Source organism: Phyllobates terribilis, unplaced genomic scaffold, assembly GCF_046119375.1.
Source record: "Phyllobates terribilis strain yellow unplaced genomic scaffold, ASM4611937v1 Scaffold_11__3_contigs__length_659146591, whole genome shotgun sequence".
NCBI classification, from domain to species: domain Eukaryota; kingdom Metazoa; phylum Chordata; class Amphibia; order Anura; family Dendrobatidae; genus Phyllobates; species Phyllobates terribilis.
In genome coordinates, this window is record NW_027362771.1 from 249,367,938 (window position 1) to 249,387,407 (window position 19,470).

Sequence of the window (19,470 nt, forward strand, 5' to 3'; positions counted from 1 at the left end):
AGGTATGCTTGACTCTGAAAAGCTAAGGCGTTTCAGAATAAAACACACTTAGGGTATGTGCACACGATGCAGAAATGAAGCAGAAAATTTCTGCATCATTTCTGCATCTCCCTGGCAGAAAAAAGACATGCAGATTGTGCATGCGTTTTTCCTGCAGAATACATGCGGATCCACATGCAGATTGACATGCGTTTCCGCATGCAGATTGACAAGCGCTTTCCAGGCGATTTTAGCATCACCTGGAAAGTGCTTGACAACTAGGTCACACTATATAAATCAATGCAAACAGCATGGATTTATATAGTGTGACCCGAGAGAGTGTATATACTTACCTCTGATGGCCCGCGCTGTCCTGCTTTACAAAGTTCCCGGCTGCCGGCAACTTTGAATTGAAAGACCTGCCGACGTCAGCGTCACGTGACCCGTCACATGACTCTGACGTCACCGCAGGTCCTACAACTCACTGCAAGTGCCGGGAACCAAGCGGGAGCGCTGCGCGGGCCGACAGAAGGTAAGAATACATTTATTTTTTATTTTATTCTTTTTTTACAGCTTTTTTAATGGTACCTGGGTGTGGATGAGACTCTCCTCTCCTCCACACCCGGGTACCATCCGCATATTAGAACGCGCCAATAACGCAAGTACAAATGCTGTCTTGCGGAATTGGCGCGTTCTAATGCAAGTCAATGGCGGCGAAATCGCCGCGTTTCCGCAAAATTAATTGACATGCTGCGGATTTTTGACCGCAGCGTTAACGCTGCGGAAAAATCCGCATAATGGGCACAGCACATGCGGATTTCCATTGGGGAACATTGCTTCCCTTCTACCATGCGTTTTTCATGCGTTTCCGCGGCGTTTACGCAACTGCAAAAACGCCGCGGAAACGCATGAAATACGCATCGTGTGAACTCAGCCTTAAAGGGGTTTTCCCACAAACAAAAGTTCATTTTAACCAATAGATCTTGGTATAATAATAATTTCCACAATTGAATGTATTTAAATAATATGTCCCTGTGCTGAGGTAATCTTATAAATGTGCCCCTGTGTAATGGCTGTGTCACCGTGCCAGAACATGGTCTGATCATACCACATCTCCTGGGCAGAGGAGGCAGCAAACAAGAATACAGACATTACAGCAGGGGATCACAGATGATTCTTTCCTTGAGGTAAAACATTGTTTATAAACAGGCAGTGAAATGTTTTATCTCAAAAAGAATCCTCTGTGATCCCCTGCTGTAATGTCTGTATACTCTTTTGCTTCCTCCCCTGCCCAGGAGATGTGGTATGATCAGACCATGTTCCTGCACAGTCAGACACAGCCATTACACAGGGGAACATTTATAAGATTATCTCAGTACAGGGACATTTTTTTTAAACACATCCAATTGTGGAACTTATTATTATTCCAAAATCTATTGATATTGATTAAAATGAACTTTTGTTCGTGGTAAAACCCCTTCAAAGGCTGCCAGCGGCTTCTCCTCGCTCACTGCCCTGAATTGACAGGACTCTGCCTACGTGCGCGTATAGGCAGAGACCTGTTAATCCGGAGCAGTAGCGGAGATAAGCCGCCATGAGCAGCTTATAAGGGCACATGCAGAAGCTGAGGCTACTAAGATACACATCTTTGAGGGTGTGACCTATTGGCAGATAAGGGGCTGTGTCATGGGAGCGAGATTCGCTCCCAGTTATACCAATCTCCTCATGGGGCAGTTCATGTCTCTTCATAGTGGGTGGTCCCTCCTGCCAGTAGGTCATATCTATTTTTATCGGAGATTCATAGATGATTTACTATTCATCTGGACAGGAACTCAGGATGAGGCTGAGTCCTTTGTAAATTATCTGAATAAGAACCAGTGTTGGTTGGAATTTAAGTCCACCTTTTCCAAAAATCGATTTGATTATTTTGGGAAGTGAAGATGGTGAAATCTATATGTCCACTCATTTCAAGAGAGTGGACATCAACAGTTATTTAGATTACTCCACTGGTCATTTCCCGAATTGATAAAAATTGTGCCATATGGACAATACTGACTCATTCTGAAAAACTTAAAAAAAAATGAGGAAAATGTTTGGAAAAACGAGGAATGACGATTTTCGGAAAGAGTCACATATCCCGAATAGGAGTTTTAGGGGGAAGGGTTACCCTAAGAGTATTCTGAAGGATATGGAACAGTTACAATTGGATTGTTGGGTTGAAGGAAGTGTTTGCAAGTTGCAGCTTCTCCAATCTAGAACCAATTCCCATGATAAGTATAACAACATAAGGTAGAAACTCTTAATCAAATACAATATAAATCTTTATTAATATAAGGTTAAGAAATACAATGAGTACACACAAGGGGGTGACAGACAAACAGCAGAAGGAGATGTGCAAATAAAGCAATAGAAATATGTTCAGAAGTTAATCCATATAAAGTGCACAGTGCAGATAATGAATACATAATTATATTTATATTTGATATTTAAAGAATTTACATAAATATTTACATTTGATAAGCACTATGCACCAATACATAGGTGGAATTACATTTTATACATATACATACAGTACATATACATACACACAGGAGTAGCAGGAAAGTTTATAGTGCAATTGTATGTACATCCATATGTTTATTGGTTTATTTGCACATTCTCCTCCTGATGTTTGTCCCCTTGTGTGTAATTGTATGCTAAAAAAACTTACATTAATAAAGATTTATATTGTATTTGATTAAGAGTTTCTGACTTGTGTGGTTATACTTATGTGAATTGGTTCTATGTTAGCCATACCATTTATTGCCTATATGGTGACATTAAATTACTATCTTATTATACGTATGGTTATTATTTGATTACATTTTGTTACTTTATGCGAACCTACTGTGGTTGATTGTTTGCATTATAGGCTTCTCCAATTTGAAGATGGGTTCCCAACTGGACTTGCATTATCCTACTACTGTTGTTGGCTACAGGTCAACAATCGTAAATTGGACTTTACAGTGTTAACAGTTTATGGTTGCATGTATGTGTGTTTCTCTTTTGTCTAAAGATTTTAGACGGGGAGTGTTATGTCCCATGAGTTGGGAATCGTACAGTATTGTATTATTATCATTGTGCTGCTGTTTGGTTACTGTGCAGCAAGGTTTTCTCCCTTTAGAAATCTGTCTCTCCTCTCTCCCTGATATCAGTAACCCCTCCCTTCTTCTTCCTCATTCTGTATGTCAGCCATGTTAAGAGGCACATGTGTCTGCATCTCTGATTCAGAATAATTTATTTTTGCCTACTGTAATTGTGCTTAACTACAAGAATTCAGCTGGAATATAAACCTTCTTCTGGAATCTTCACATGTGCCTCTGCAATCAAGTCAAACTATCTGATGAAATCGATTTGTGAATATTGGTACATAGAGAGTCAGATAAATGGAATGGTCTCTCAAGCACCCCACACACTCAGCCTAGTTACAGAGTCAAAATAACTGTTAAAGGAGAAATGTCAGAGCAATGAAAAGGAGGTAAAAGTTTTGAAATTTACAAAACATATAGACCCAATTCATCAAGACCAGCGATGTTCACACTGGTCTTGATGAGTGGAGTTGTTGGGTCAGACGCTCCTGTTTCATTGAGAGGCGCATGTCTCTTAAAGAATCAATTGCATCTGAAAAGTGGCGTGAGCTTCGCCACTAATCTTACGCATCAAGGTAATGTACGCCACAGCTCATCATGAATAAGACAAGCTATGGAGCCACACCCTCTTTCCACTCCAGCTCCGATCATTTTGGCGGAGCTGGCCAAAACTGGCATGAAAATGCCAAAAGTTGTAAAATTTTCTGGCAAACACACTTTGATGAATCTTAAGAAAGGGATTAGGACAGCTCTCTTCATACAGGACTTTATATACTAATTGGATCAAATGAGATTAGAGAAAGATCTGGTACATTGGTCTTAAGGTGCCTGCAAGCAGGTCTGAACATGTTTGCGGACCTGACATCTCACATGGCTCCCAGCATGAGGATGGCGAATTGACAGAGATAAACATGGCAAGGGTAACTGGAAAGAATTTTAATCAGAATGAGGTAGGCAAGTGTAATGGCGACAGTCTGTCAATACAAGTACACTTTCTCAGAACCAATGAATGAATGCATGCACAGCCACCGATCTATTCCAATGGAGAATTTCAGAGCCCCATTCTTGGGATCAGCGGGAGTCCTAGCTGTTACTCCCACATATTAGCAAGTTAATATCTGTTCTGTGTCTGGGCAATAACTTGCAATGTTGGGCATAACACTTTTAATGATTATGCAGCAGTATGTAGGCACAATATGTAATGGTAACATATCACAGATGAGACTTTGAGCTTGACCTTAACGTTACAATAGGGAAAGTCTATAAACTTGGCAATTTAATTTCGATAATGAAACAGAACTTGGTAGTTTCTTTTTAGGAGACACAGAGTTTGGGAAATGATGAAATAACTGGAAGTGTCTTTCATTCAAACAAGTGGTTACTGGTAAAATAAAAATGTAGCTCAGCTACTCTTGTACTATATCACTGATGCAGAGGACAATTTGCTCCAAAGACACACATTTTCCCTCAACAAGGGTCTACCAGCACAGGCCATAGTCGCCTTGCTGTCTCAGGCTCAGAAAGCTTGTCACCACCAGCAACTGCTCTTCTTTCTTAGTCTCAGGTTAGTGACACCTTTCAAAAGGATGTATCATTCATAGCGGAAGTCCATGCGGTCGCTATAGGGCCCGTGAGTCGGGGAACCTGGTTGGGGGCCAATCATACTGAATGGGGATCAATTATACTGAGTGGGGTGCTGCTGAGGACCATTATACTGAATGGGAGGCTGTAGGAACCATAATAATGTGTGAGGGGCTGTAGGGGACTGTGAGGTCCCCCCATATTCAGTTGGGGACTGTTGGGGTTCTCATTCTGTGTGGGGGGATGTGGTGGCCATCATAGTGTGTGTGTGTGTGTGTGTGTGTGTGTGTGTGTGTGTGTGTGTGTGTGTGTGTGTGTGTGAGAGAGTACAATGAAAACACTATAGGAGAGCACTTTAGGAGCATCATGCTGTGGCTGAAGTATACTGTGTTGGTGGCACTGTGGAGACATCATACTTTGCTGGAGGCAATGTGTAGTCATTGCGGTCTAAATGATACGTGTGGGGTGAAACTATGAGGGGGAGATTCATTTTGGGGATAACATACAGTGTGTGTGTGTATCATACTCTATAGTGGCCATAAAAGGGGTACCGCTTTTGAGGCGGCTGATGGCTTTAATAGGGACATAATTACTACGTACATGCCACAATACATTTCCTTTGCCTGGCTTATAAAAGTTCAGAGATATGACTCCGCCAAGCGTGTGTGTCTATTTTTTTTTGGAAGTGGGGTGGGGTGGAGAGGCAATAAGAACTTATGGTATGGGGCCCTGCTGATTCAGGTCTAGCTTTGTTACAGCCGGTCTAGGGGCAGTCAAGCTGGCACTGTCAATTGTTTTCAGGTCACTTTATGTTACATTAAAGAAGCACTACTCCGATCAAATTTTTTATCCTCTTAATATATTGCAGTTGTCATATTATATGGCACTATGTACATACAATTGCTCATTTTACATTTCTACCTGGTAAATGCTTCTGTTGTCCATTAGGTCTATGACATAACGTGATTAAAAACTGCCCAGCTGAATCATTCTAAGCTCCATCTAGAAACAGGAGGTCTATTTTCACTGCACAAGTCTTGAGTCACTGCAAAAGTCCCTGGCAGGGGGAGAAGCGGAGCAGCTGGGTCAGGAGTTAAAGGGGGGGGTTGAGAAATGCAGGGACAAAAGACTTCCTGTTTGTACATATGTGACGCCCTGCTGTGCATGGAGCCACAGATCCTGGAGGGGTGCATTTCAGGTTTTCTCCACAAGAGGCCCTCAGAGCATACACACACCTCCACCTTCCACCTCAGACCACCAGAGGGAGCCCGGATAGGGATATAAATAGGGAATGTGGAGTGATTCAGCAGTTCCTGCTCAGACACAGAAGGAGAGAGTCTGTTAGTTAGTTCTCCTCAGGAAGTGAGTGGAGACAGAAGTCTGGAGTCCACAGCCAGTTCCTGCAGAGTGAGACACAGAGAAACAGGTCAGTCTGCAGTGGAGCTCAGTCAGACTCAAACAGCTCGAGTTAAGTGAGCTAGGAGCATTGCTGATGCTCAGAGAGCAGCAGAAGAGGCAGCCAACTAACTGCCAGTGTGTATAGCCTAGTGAGGGCCCGAGTAGACCGAAGGCTAGAGGAGTGAGTAGCATTGGGGGCAGAGGAGCTTTACCAGCTCACCCCAGAAACCATATACCGGACATCGGGTCCGAGTCTGCAGGGATTCTTTACACCCAGCAGAAGACAACCAGAACCCCTGGTGAACTACATGTCCCAGGAATACCAAACGCTGACTGTTATACCAGGGTCAGGAGTTACCGAGACCCCATATACCAGGGAGTGTGTACTCCAACAGAAGGCCCTACCACAGGATCAGCCGGTGCAGAACAGAGACTAAGTTAGGCCTAGCTCCAGGCAGGCCAGAGACTAACACTAAGCGGCGAAGAAACAGGAGGCCCTACACCAGCTCACTGGGGAGAGTCCTGCAGTGCACCCCTCACCCTACAGTGCTCCGGACGGTACCTGTATTTCCACCAGTAAAAGGTACAGAAGCAAACCGTGTGTGTGTGTCCCCTGTTCTTCCTTGGACCCGGCTGGGTCACCGCCATATCGTGTACCTCGTCAAACATCACTGCCCTGAGGAATAGCTCCACCTGTGGGGAGCTACACCATCAAAGCTGCCGTAACACCGGCCTCAGTGGACTGCCGCAGCGCTGGTGATCCTCACCAGACACCACCGGTGGCGTCACGAACTTTGACATTTCATTATCCCCTTTTTAAGAGGGACCCCAGAGTACGGGCCCAGGAGCCGACCACCGCGACTTCCCCCAAGACCAGGCATTAAGGCCCGGGCGCCGAGTAGTCCCCATCCCCTGGGCGCCACACATAGAGCAGAGAAAACAGAATAATTAACTGGGTAGAAAAACAAAATGAGCAATTGTAAGTACACCATATTATATAATATAATACAATATATTAAAGAGGACAAAAACTTTGATGGGAGTGTTTAAGACAGGATTTAATAGTAAGTCATACTGTTCCTTCAATTTGCTCAAGGGTCACCTACAAGCAATCACAGTCAGCAATCTGTAACCACTTGTTATTTCAGCATCACCTCCAACTATGTATATTTCATGATGGGGTCAATTTCTTAGCAATTCCAAGCAGATCAACTCGAAGGCCCTTTGGCTGGCTGCAGTCCGTTACACTGTTGAAGATAGTTAAAAGTATGTAAGTCCACCAAGTGAGGTACAATGTGCGTTTTATACTCTTAACCCCCTTTAGAATGAAGCTTATCCAGCACCACGTTTTAGGTGTTTCAGGTGATCTGTGAACTTACCTAAACCTGGGCACCCATGGTTCACGCAATAAAGCCGAGGGCTTTTAAGTTAACAATACATGGCTGTATTTAGGCTTTGATAAATAGTGAACGAACCTCAAATTCGGAAGTTTGCTAAAGTTTGGCAAAGCAATTCAATTTGCATAAAAACTTTTTGATGCAAATTGAATGTTCCTTATTATGCTCTGTGGTCCTCCCAGATCCAAGGGTGTTATACACATTGGGTGAATAAAAAAAATACTTTGTGCAGCCACAGCCCGCCGACAATTCTTAGGGTGTCCTTTCTAGCTCTACTGTCATCTTCACTCAGCCCCGATGCTTCCGGTGTCGAGTAGGCCTCAGATGTCTAAAAGTGAGTCGCCCGAAACCTAATGATATCTATAGCCCTAGAGGCAAGTGAGGATGAGCGGCAAAGTGTATGTTTTTTCAGCCCTCTACAATTCCGCTAAATGATGGCCAGTCAGGCTCTATTTTGCGGAATCCGCACAAAACAAATTGTGAAAAATTTGGTTTCAGGAGACACTATTTGTAAAATTTAAGTCAAATTCACTCATTCGGCCAATTAAGTCCATTCACTTATCTCTACCTTTCAGGAAAGTGACAAAGGCAATGTATCATCAGAAAATTACTTAATGTTTAAATCAGTTTTTTGTGTAAATATAATTTTTTAGCACTATTAGCAGTGTTTTTTCCTTCATGTCACAATCTGTATTAAAAAACAAAATAAATAATCTTGCAATTTTCACACTGGCCACTGGGACTTTTTTAGAGTCATGCTTACTGTCTCTTTTAAGCCACGTTCACATGTTCAGTATTTAGTCACTTTTTTAGATCAGTATATGTAAGCCAAAACCAGGAGTGGAACACTCAGAGGAAAAGTATAACAGAAACAAGTCACCACTTCTGTATTTATCACCCACTCCTGGTTTTGGCTTACAAATACTGATGTAAAATACTGACCAAATACTGAACATGTGAACATGGCCCTAAAAAGAATTTGTAAGCAGATTTTTGTTTTATAATTTGAGAGCAGTATGAGGTAGTGGTCGAGACTCTGATACCAGGGATGTGTCACTTACTGGGCTGTGTGTTGTTTCAATAAAATCAGTGTTTTATCAGCAATAGATTATCACTATAGGACCAGCGGTCTCTGCCATGTAGTCCTCCTGCTCTGTATAACCCCAACACTGATTGGCAGGTTTCTGTTAAGTCAGTGAACACAGACAGCTGTCAATCAGTAATGGGGGCAGGGTTATACAGAGCTCAGCATTCAGAGACAGCATGCAAACCAGTAAGTGACACATCGCTGGAATCAGGGTCTCTGCCCCTACATCATGCTGATCTCATATTACATAGTAAAAACCTGGTGACAGATTCCCTTTAAGAAAGAATTTTCAGCAGTCTCATTTTCATAGACAGGATTAACAATGATAATTAACACCCCTATAAAAAGCTGATAACACAGGATCCAACATTCACAATAGGTGATATCACAACTGACCCTGCTTCCCTCTCTCTTTACCCTTCACATGGGTTCATTAGATGTTTTAATACAAAAGACAGGGTCTGAGTAAGTCTTTTGCTGCTAATGCAACATTTCTAATATTACATTTTAATGCAGATCATGAATAACATGGCCAACATTAAAAAAAAAAAAATACATTCAACACAAACGGATTTAAAAATAAGTATTTTTCTGATTACACAATCCCTTTAAAGAAGTACTGCTGACATTAACATTTAAAGAATCAGGCCACATTAAAGAGACCAGTCATTTGATTCATGCTGCTAAAACAGACTGCTGACCGTTCTATTATTCTCAGAAATGCTCCTCTGTTTCAGAGAACATATACTTTAAAGATCCTTAGTTGGAGACCAGGCTAGTCCGGTTCCACACCTCGGTCGATTCATCCCAGGACACTGCAGGTGATTGACGGGTCTTTTCAAGTGAGACACCTGTCAATCAACTAGAGCGGTGCTGGGAGAAGTCACCTGGGGAGAACCTACCTGTGGTTCCCGACCACATCTTTAAAGTATATTGCGCAATGTCTTTACATGCCTATACACATTCAGACAAGTATAGCACAGACAAACCTGCTCATTTTGGCTGGATCAGGTGACTATTTTACATGTAGGAGGACCCTGGCAGCGGTATACTCCACACTCTCCCCAATGAAAAGGTCCGCTATACTGAACTGAGCATGTATGACCTTCTTTACAAGAATAAAATGCGAAGATCCCAGTTGACCCCAGGGGTATAGAAATAATGTATTCTTCTGCATTTTTTTTCTGTGCATTCATCTGCATGCAGATTCATCTATCAGCCAAATAAGCCCAAAGGTATGGGGGCACACGCTAAATAATTTCTGTGTTTTTGTCGCAAAAAATAAAGGATTTCCTAGCACCAGCAAAGTGAAAGAAGTTCCTGAAGTCTCATGCACACATTGCTTATGTCCTAGCAGTTTCCAATCTGCAGCATATCAATTATTTCAGCATTTTTCACCTATTCTAATAAATGGACCAAAAAAACACGTAAAAAATGCATCAAATATGAAGAAAAAAATAGTGCATTTTAAGCTGCATTTTTCCTGCCAACACTTAAAGAGGTTGTCCACTACTATACATAATGCTCCCAGTGGCAGATGGCAATACAGTTGAAAGCAGGGGCAGCATCAACATCCACCCGGCGTACCCGGGCAAGTGCCGGGGCCATGGACCATCAGGGGGGCCCACTCGCCATCAGAGCCTGGGCCGCTCCTCAAGCATCTCCGCAGGACCACTGGCGCTGCTGCTTGATTGCCGGCACTTCCCCAGACATGGCCGCGTGCTGTGCTGCTGTGTCTGCTAGTAATGACGTTGCAGGGATGGCACTTTAATTGTGCTTGTGTGTCGCCCCTGCCGCGTCATTACTAGTAGGCACAGCGCGGCCATGTCTGGGGAAGTGCCGGCAATCAAGCAGCACCGGCGGTCCTGCGGAGATACTGGAGGAGTGGCCGGCCCCGACAGCGAGTGGGCCCCCCTGATGGTCCACGACCATGTCTGTGACGGCCATCAGACACACCGTCGGCCCTGCACTGCCACGAGGCGCTGGACGAGACACAGGCTGGGGGTAGGTGAGTGAGGCTTGTCGCCAGCTTCCCCAATCCCCATATTAAAAATAATTCTAATGTGTCTGTGTGTATGTCTGTGTATATATATTTGTCTGTTTCATGTGTTTTTAAGAATGTGTTCAAATATGTATGTATGCCTGTATGTGCATGTATCAGTGTATATGTTTGTGTGCATATCTGTGTACCATGTACATGTGTGTGTATGCGCATGTCAGCTTACCGTGCGTGTGCATGTCTCCATACTGTGTGTGTTTGAGAATGTCTGCGTACTGTGTGCGTGTGCATGTCTGCGTACTGTGTGTGTGCATGTTTGCATATGTGAAGCATGAGGGGTCAGGCTGGGCCCTGTGTTGTATACCTATATTTCTCTGCCGTATCTGTGCATCATGAATCGTGGTATGTGTTAAAGGGGCCACTGAGACTCTTTCGTACCGGGCCCAGAAAAACCTGGAGCCGGCCCTGGTTGAAAGCAATGTTGGAGGAGGGAGCGTCATGTGACACTCCCTCTCCCATCATTTCTCCTCTGCGTCTGACACAGCGGCGTGATGATGCGCCACGCTGTGCCAGACAGTGGAGCTGGCAGCTGCTGAGGTGATGAGAGAGACACGCTGCAGAGACTGAAGCAGCGGGGAAGGAGGAGCGATAAGTATGTATTTATTTTTATTAAATCAATGTGTACTGATAATACTGGAGGACTGGGGCTGCATTTTACCCTATGGGGGACTGCATTATACTGCGTGGAGGACCATGGGGAGTGCATTGTACTCTGTACAAGACCAGGGGAGTGCATTATACTGCGTGGAGGACCATGGGAAGTGCATTATGCTGCATGGAGGACCATGGGGAGTTCATTATACTACGTACAGGACCATGGGGAGTGCACTATACTGCGTAAAGGACCAGGGGAGTGCATTATACTGCGTTGAGGACCATGGCAAGGAGTGCATTATACTGCGTTGAGGACCATGGCAAGGAGTGCATTATACTGCGTGGAGGACCATGGTGGAGTGCATTATACTGCGTGGAGGACCATGGCGAGGAGTGCATTATACTGCGTGGAGGACCACGGCGAGGAGTGCATTATACTGCGTGGAGGACCACGCCGAGGACTGCATTATACTGCGCGGAGGACCACGGCGAGGAGTGCATTATACTGCGTGGAGGACCACGGCGAGGAGTGCATTATACTGCATGGAGGACCATGGGGAGTTCATTATACTGCATGGAGGACCATGGAGAGTGCATTATACTTTGTGGCGGACCAGGGGGAGTGCATTATACTGCATGGAGGACCATGGGGAGTGCATTATACTGCATGGAGGACCATGGGGAGTGCATTATACTGCGTGGAGAACCATGGGGAGTGCATTATACTGCGTGGAGAACCATCGGGAGTGCATTATACTGTGTACAGGACTATGGGGAGTGCATTATACTGTGTTGAGGACCATGGGGAGTGCACTATACTGTGTGGAGGACATGGCGAGTGCACTATACTGCATGGAGGACCATGGGGAGTGCATTATTCTGTGTAGAGCACCATGGGGAGTGCATTATTCTGCGTGGAGGACCATGGTGAGTGCATTATACTCTGTGGAGTGTAAAGGTTTGTGTGAGGGCCATTATACTGTACGTAGGCCCATTATACTGCATGGAGACCTGTGTGTGGGTCACAGTTGGGGGATTATACGGTTGGGGTCAGCATACTTTGCACTGGGAGTTGAGGTGGGGTACAGCAGGGTCATTTATACTGTGCATGTGGAGGAATTCACCATGGGGGTATTATACCGTGTTTGGTAGACACGTTTGTTGGCATCATACTTTATGGGGCAATGAAAGAGGGATCTGGAACTTCAGCAGGAGGAAAATTACTATGTAAAGGTTGGAAAGTTGTGAGATCTGCTCTTCTCTGACCCCGACAATTATTTATATTTTTTTGGGGGGTGGTGGGGGCCCAAGTAGAACTTCTGCTATGGGGCCCCATGATTCCTATGTACTCTATCGCTGACCGTTCAAAGGCATCATGTGACCTCGGCTGCAGCTGGCTCCGATATCCGCTGATGTCACGTCAAGTTTGGCTGCAGCCGGGCATGACCCAGTGACGCGCTCCCCCCTGATTGATGGGCTGTGGGTGGGGTTTCACTGCACGTCACATCCCAGCATCCACCGCGCGCTCTCGCTCTCCTCTGCATTCATTGGGAAAGCGCGCGGTAGATGATGGGCTGTGCCGTGCGGTTAAACCCCACCCACAGCCCATCAATCAGGGGGGAGCACGTCACTGGGTCACGCCCGGCTGCAGGAGGGAACTTGACGTGACATCAGCAGATGCCAGCGCCGGCTGCAGCCAGGATCATGTGATGCCTGCTGAGCGGTCAGCAATAGCGCCACTCACAGGCAAGAATGACAACACAAGGTAATTACAAAAACACTTATTTCCACTCTAAATCGATGGAGGCATTCTGTATGGTAGTGGACAAGCTGTAAGTATTTGCTGCAGACATTTCTGATGCAATTACTGAACATGTGCACAGGAGATTGATGACAAGTAAAGATCTACTTATGTATATGAGGCAGTATCACAATTACTAATCTATCACTTTATTATTCTGTATCAATCAGCCCAGGAAAGTTTCCTGCATATAGCCAAACGCTCTTTTTCGTTTGCATTTTGAAATATTTATTCCGACTCTTTAAATAGTTCTATGCACTTTTAATGAGAATAAATACACCAGACCTGCTGTCCAAATAAAATCAGATGCTAATGTTACAGCTAATTCAGAAAATACCTTCCTGTTTTTATGATGAGGCTTCCCAACCTAAAGGCGCAAAGGTGGTTATTACTTAGTAAATACTGCCATCTAGTGGTAGAGCTTTAGATTTTATTAGTGAGCAACAAATCTTATGAGGTGCTTATTATCATGATGAATTGCATTGCAAAAGGCAGTAATAGGGTATGAAAAAGCATTGTTAATACCTTTAAACAAATTCATATAAACACAAATCAGCCATGACTGTGAAAGTGCCTATCTGGGACTCCACATTATACATGCAAACACTGAGGAATATGGATTATAAATTCATACCACGTTAACCTTCAGACTTACTGATTGCTACGTAAAGAAATTAAATACATTATTATTTGGATGGCATCACAGGGAATACTAAAAAGACTTGAACATGTATGAAAGTTTCACAAAACAATATTGGAATATTAGATTAATGTGCAAAGCCTGCCCTGGGTTTTGTGTGGTACACTTCTCACTGCCCAATCCCACCAACAGACACGCCTTTTGCCATACACACGGGCACAGGATATATACCTTACAATGTCACATACACAGTATTAATTAAAATTTTATATAAAGTAGCTTAGTTTGCTGATGTAGGGCCACAATTACATTTTGGATTGCCAATAACGCAACTATTAGTGCTGGTATACTATACACAATTATTGTACTTCTATACCGTGTACATATTCTAAATTCTTATACTCCTTATATACAGCGGGTGAAATAAGTATTGGACACAAACAATTTTCTAAGTAAACATATTTCTAAAGGTGCTATTGACATAAAATTATCATTATTATTATTGGCAATCCTGCCAATTAGTGAAAAATAATTTCAGTTGGTTCAACTGATGGCCTATAAAAAAAAGTGTCTCATTAACAAGGTGCCACACAAGAAACATCTCATGATGGGTAAAACCAGTGAGCCATCTAAAGACCTTTGCAACCTGATTGCTGCAAAACTTACTGATAGCATTGATTACAGAAGAATTTCTAAACTACTGAAGGTTCCAGTGAGCACTGTTGGGGCCATAAACTGGAAGTGGAAAGATCATTTCACCATAAACAGGCCACAACCAGGTGCTCTCTGCCATATTTCAGACAGAGGAGTGAAAAGCATTATCAGAAGAGTTTTCCAAATGCCAAGGACCACCTGTGGAGAGCTACATAAAGATCTGGAATCAGCAGGTACAATTGTTTCAAAGAAAATAATAAGTAATGCACTCAACCTCCATGGCCTGTATGCATGCTCACCATGGAAGACTCCATTGCTGAACAAAAAGCATGTTCAAGCACGTTTAAAGTTTGCTCAATAACATTTAGACAAGCTTGTAAAATACTGGGAGAATACAGTCTGGATATATGAGACCAAAATTGAACTCTTTGGATGCCATAATACACACCATGTTTGGAGGCGAAAAGGCACAGCATATCACCCCAAAAACACCATGCCGACAGTGAAGTTTGGAGGTGGGAACATCATGGTGTGGGGCTGTTTTTCAGCATACGGCACACACAAACTTCATGTAATTGAAGAAAGGATTAATGGACAAATGTACCGAGACATTCTTGATTAAAAATCTGCCGCCATCTATCAGGATGATGAAGTTCAAATGGGGGTAGACATTTCAGCAAAACAATGGTCCTAAACGCACAGCCAAGGAAACTCAATTGGTTTCAGAGAAAGAAAATAAAGCTGCTGGAATGGCCCAGCCAATCACCTGACCTGAATCCAATAGAAAATTTATGGCAGGAACTAAAGCTTAGTTCATAGAAGGAGCCCACAGAACCTTCAGGATTTGAAGAGAGTTTTTGAGGAAGAATGGGCCAAAATCACACCTGAGCAATGCATGTGACTAGTTTCTCCATACAGCAGGCGTCTTGAAGCTGTCATCACCAACAAAGGATTTTGTACAAAGTATTAAATTAATTTCAGTAAGTGTTCAATATTGTTTCCCTGTGTAATTTCTTAGTACTACACAGCTTAATTTATCAATATCTATGGTTTGATTTCTTTGCCTGTGTGGATTGGATGGGTTGTTAGCGACATGGTGAGAATTTCAGGTCAATAGCACCTTTAGAAATATATTTACTTAGAAAATTGGTGACGTGTTGAATACTTATTTCACCAGCTGTACATATAAACATTACACAACACACTAGTGTGTAATGTATGTGTGTGCTGTGTATATGTATATAAAGAGTACACATTACACAACACACACACACGTGTGTAATGTTATATACTCAGTATACATACGGAGTCTGATGAACAGACCTGAGTAGTCTCAAAAGCTTGCTATGTCACCATCTTTTCAGTTAGCCATAAAAATGTATTAACCACTGAGGACTCTCAAATTTTAATATTTTTCCAGATCCAGCAATGCAGCAGAGCTGAGAAAGCTTCCCCAGCCCATATCAGGCTCTGTATTTACATTGTCTATAGTCAGCAAGCTGCTTATCACAGCAGGGATTTTGAGCTACTCACAGCAACGATAATGTCTTAGTGTTAAAACCTTCAGTGTAAGTAAACAGAACACACCCTGACATGAAACATTGTGGAGTTGTGTTGTAACCTCTACCTCATGCTGTCCTCGGATTACATAGCGAAACCTGCTGACGGATTCCCTTTAACCATTCTAATCATAGGGATGGCACTGAAAGCTTTTCACTGTGGAAGCCAGATGTTGTCCAGGAAACATGCCAGTAGAGGTCAGAAACGTATAGATGGACCAGTTGACAGAAGAAAGGATAGCTGTGGAGTCCAGCAGAGTATGTGTTAAAGCTAGGCAAAAGTGAGTGTAACACTTCCCATATGTAGTGTGCAACCCTGGGGCTATAGAGAATATCAGAGAGAAGAAAATCAAATGTACTGCTGTAGATTGTCCCGCAAGTGGGAGACCAGCTCACCTATTCGAAAGAACCACCATTGCACAGATAGAGGTTGAGGATTGCTGCAACCAGCAGGAGCAAAGAAGCTTCTTCATGTGAGTAAATAGGGCATCTACCCAAGAGACCGCACAATGGTGGCTCAATGGGTAGCACTTGCACCTTGTAGCACTGAGGTCCTGGGTTCAAATCCCACTAAGCACATCTGCAAGAAGTTTATATGTTCTCCCTGTGTTTGTCAGTTTTCTGGTTTCCTCTCATACAAAGACATACTTTATAGGGAGCCTAATCGAATATTAGTGGCATGTAAAAGGCTGTTAGCTGGGCTATACATGTGTGTGACCAGCGCCCTAGTACAAGCATCATCTGTGTGCAATTCTAACACTAAGCAATCACCCCCTCTATGGAATGGTAGGCTGAGAGTGGTTGTTTCATCAGTATATTGCACGTGTTACCTCCTTTAGTAAGGGGGTTCACTGCATCCTGTTTATGTATTTTCCTTTGTGACCTTAGCCTTTTTGCTATATCTAGAATTGAATTTTGGGAATTTTTAAAGTTCCCTTTATTCCTGTGGCTGTGCTTTTTATTTTCCTGAGGCCAAAAACCCAACTTTTTCAATCCAGAATGTGGAGAAATGCATCATTTTAATAGACTTCGCAGCTGTTAAAAAAAAAGTAGGAAATGCATTCTAAGTCAAAAGTTTTATGGTAGGGAATTCTGCATACAGTATACTGAATCCCACTGTCCCACTGCTTCTCAGATCAAATCCACAATTTCGTACAAAGCTGTACATTTCATTCTACAGAAGGAATCTAAGTCGGCATTGATCAATAACAGTTCCACCAGTGGCAGTGGAAAAGTATTGAGGTAGACTACAGACTTTGGGACCCAGTTCCACACTCAAGGGAATTGACCTGACCTAGACACCAAATCTGGGCCTGTTACCACTGCCCGACCTCTGGTTAGTGTAGTTTTGATAAAATCACTGTTTTAATCAGCAGATCACTAGAGAACTCGTAAACCTGCTGCAATGTAGTCCTCCATATTCATGAGCTCTGTATAACCCTGCCCACACCACTGATTGGCAGCTTTTTGTGTAAACTGTGCATGTGCAGAAAGTTGCCAATCAGTGATGTGGGGGGCAGGGTTACCCAGAACTCAGCATTCAGGGAACTGGTAGATTTGCAGCATATGAAACACATTTTTAATCAAAAATTGCAACATCAGGCTGCTCTCAGAAAAGGTACCAAAAAACTGGTGACCGATTGCTTTTAAAGGTAAATGACATTTCCCCTTTTTCATTCTTTTCTTTAAAGCTCATTCACATTGAAGTGAAATTTACTAGTCAGTTCTTGTGTGAAGACTAAATTTTGGAGCTTTAGTGAGGGCTCTGACCAATCAGATTTAGTGCAGCTCAGCAGTCTTAAATTACTGAGCAAATCCGGTATTCAAAGTGGGCTCGAAAAGTGTTGAGCCCTTACTGAATATTCACGAGCAGCTATTTTTCTAAGATGCATTAATAAAATTCAGGATAGCTGCAGTGTCATTTAGACTACATCCAAACTGGCTTATGTTTGTGTGTTGTCCATGTGCACATTAAAGTTTGTCCCCCAAAAAACAGACATGTTTTTGTCTTGTCTGTTGTGAAGATGGCAGATAGTTCCTGCACCTGTCCGTAATACTGTCCACAACTTGCAGACTTGACTGATCCAAGAATTGAAACATTCGTCTGCCCATAGCCTCACCGGGAGACATAAGGCAGAACAAGAGAGTTACACCAGTCCTTTAAAGACTTAGAATTCCCAACATAAGAAAAAAAAACAACATTTTCTTTCATTTTCAATCAAAATGAGATTTTATTTTTTTTTTTTTACAAGACTTTCTTCAACTTTTTGTTAAACAATAAAGATCATTTAAAAAATGTACAGGGCATGTGAATCTTCTTACATTACAAGATTGTTATTAGATCGTATTATTCACAACTTCAAAAAAATAGACTTTCAGACTTCAGACATAGAAATAGTAACATTGTTCTAATGTAGTCTGGTACAAGAAATAATAACCGCTCAGATTTATAGTTTAGTAAAAACTAAACATTTCTATACATAAGAGACAAATGTCAAAAATATATATACAATTCATTCTTGAATGTTCAAGAAACGCATGTCTGTGCTGCCACTCCCTTTCATATTAACCGTTTTTGTAAAATTAAGGTTGCCATCTGTCCATCAGGTAAGGAGTATGATAAAGCTTGGCATACAGAATGACTGTACGTGTATTGGTAAAGAGGTCTACGTGTTCTTCATGAAAGGTCACAAACCAATTAAATAGTTCTACTAAACAGTTTGGTTCCATAACTACTAGTATTTTCTAGTAGTAGGGAACTATCTGGGAACTTCTCAATAAAACCCATTATTCTAGAAGGTGTAAGGAAAAGAAAAAAAAAAAATGTTTCCTTGGTAGACCACACCAAAACTACAGCTGAGGGAGCAATCATCACATACAAGTCAAGCTCAGAAACTTCAAAACCATTCCTTTGTCCTAAAGTTCTTGAATGAGGACAACTTCTTTTTTCAGATACAACAATGCCAACCAGCACCCCATCACTTGATTGCCACTGATTTGCTGAGAAATGTTGTGAGGGACATGTATTGGAAGGTGCTATAAAAAGGCAACAGAGTTATATATGGCCATTTCATAGCAAATCTCTGTTGTCCAGATGTCTTTAAGGGACTGTCAGCACAAGATGACTGTTGAAAACAAGTCTCGCCGCTCGGTGCTTCACGGCAGGGCCAAACATTTAAATACATCTTCCCATCTGTTTGTTTTCCTTCCATCTCCACCCTCCCTCTTCTTTGATTGACAGCTCTGGCTTCATAGAGCCAGAGAAGGGTGGAGATAGAGGCAAACCAAGCAGGTGGAAAGGTGTATGTAAACGATTGGCCCGCCATGATGCACCGAGTGCCTGTACTTGGTTTGAAAAGTCATTCTGTGCTGATAGAGTCCCTTTAAGAGAAAAAAGGGTTGTGTATATAGATTGTATACAGAATGACACAAACAGAAACAATGTCACAGACATCTTTAGGTTGGTCTCACTGATTGGCACAAATAAGCTACATTCTAGTAGGAATCTTTGTAGAATGAAAATGTTAAGTATCACAAGCAACAAGTCCAATATTCATGATGTCTACTGGATCTTCGATGTCTCTTGCGTTAAT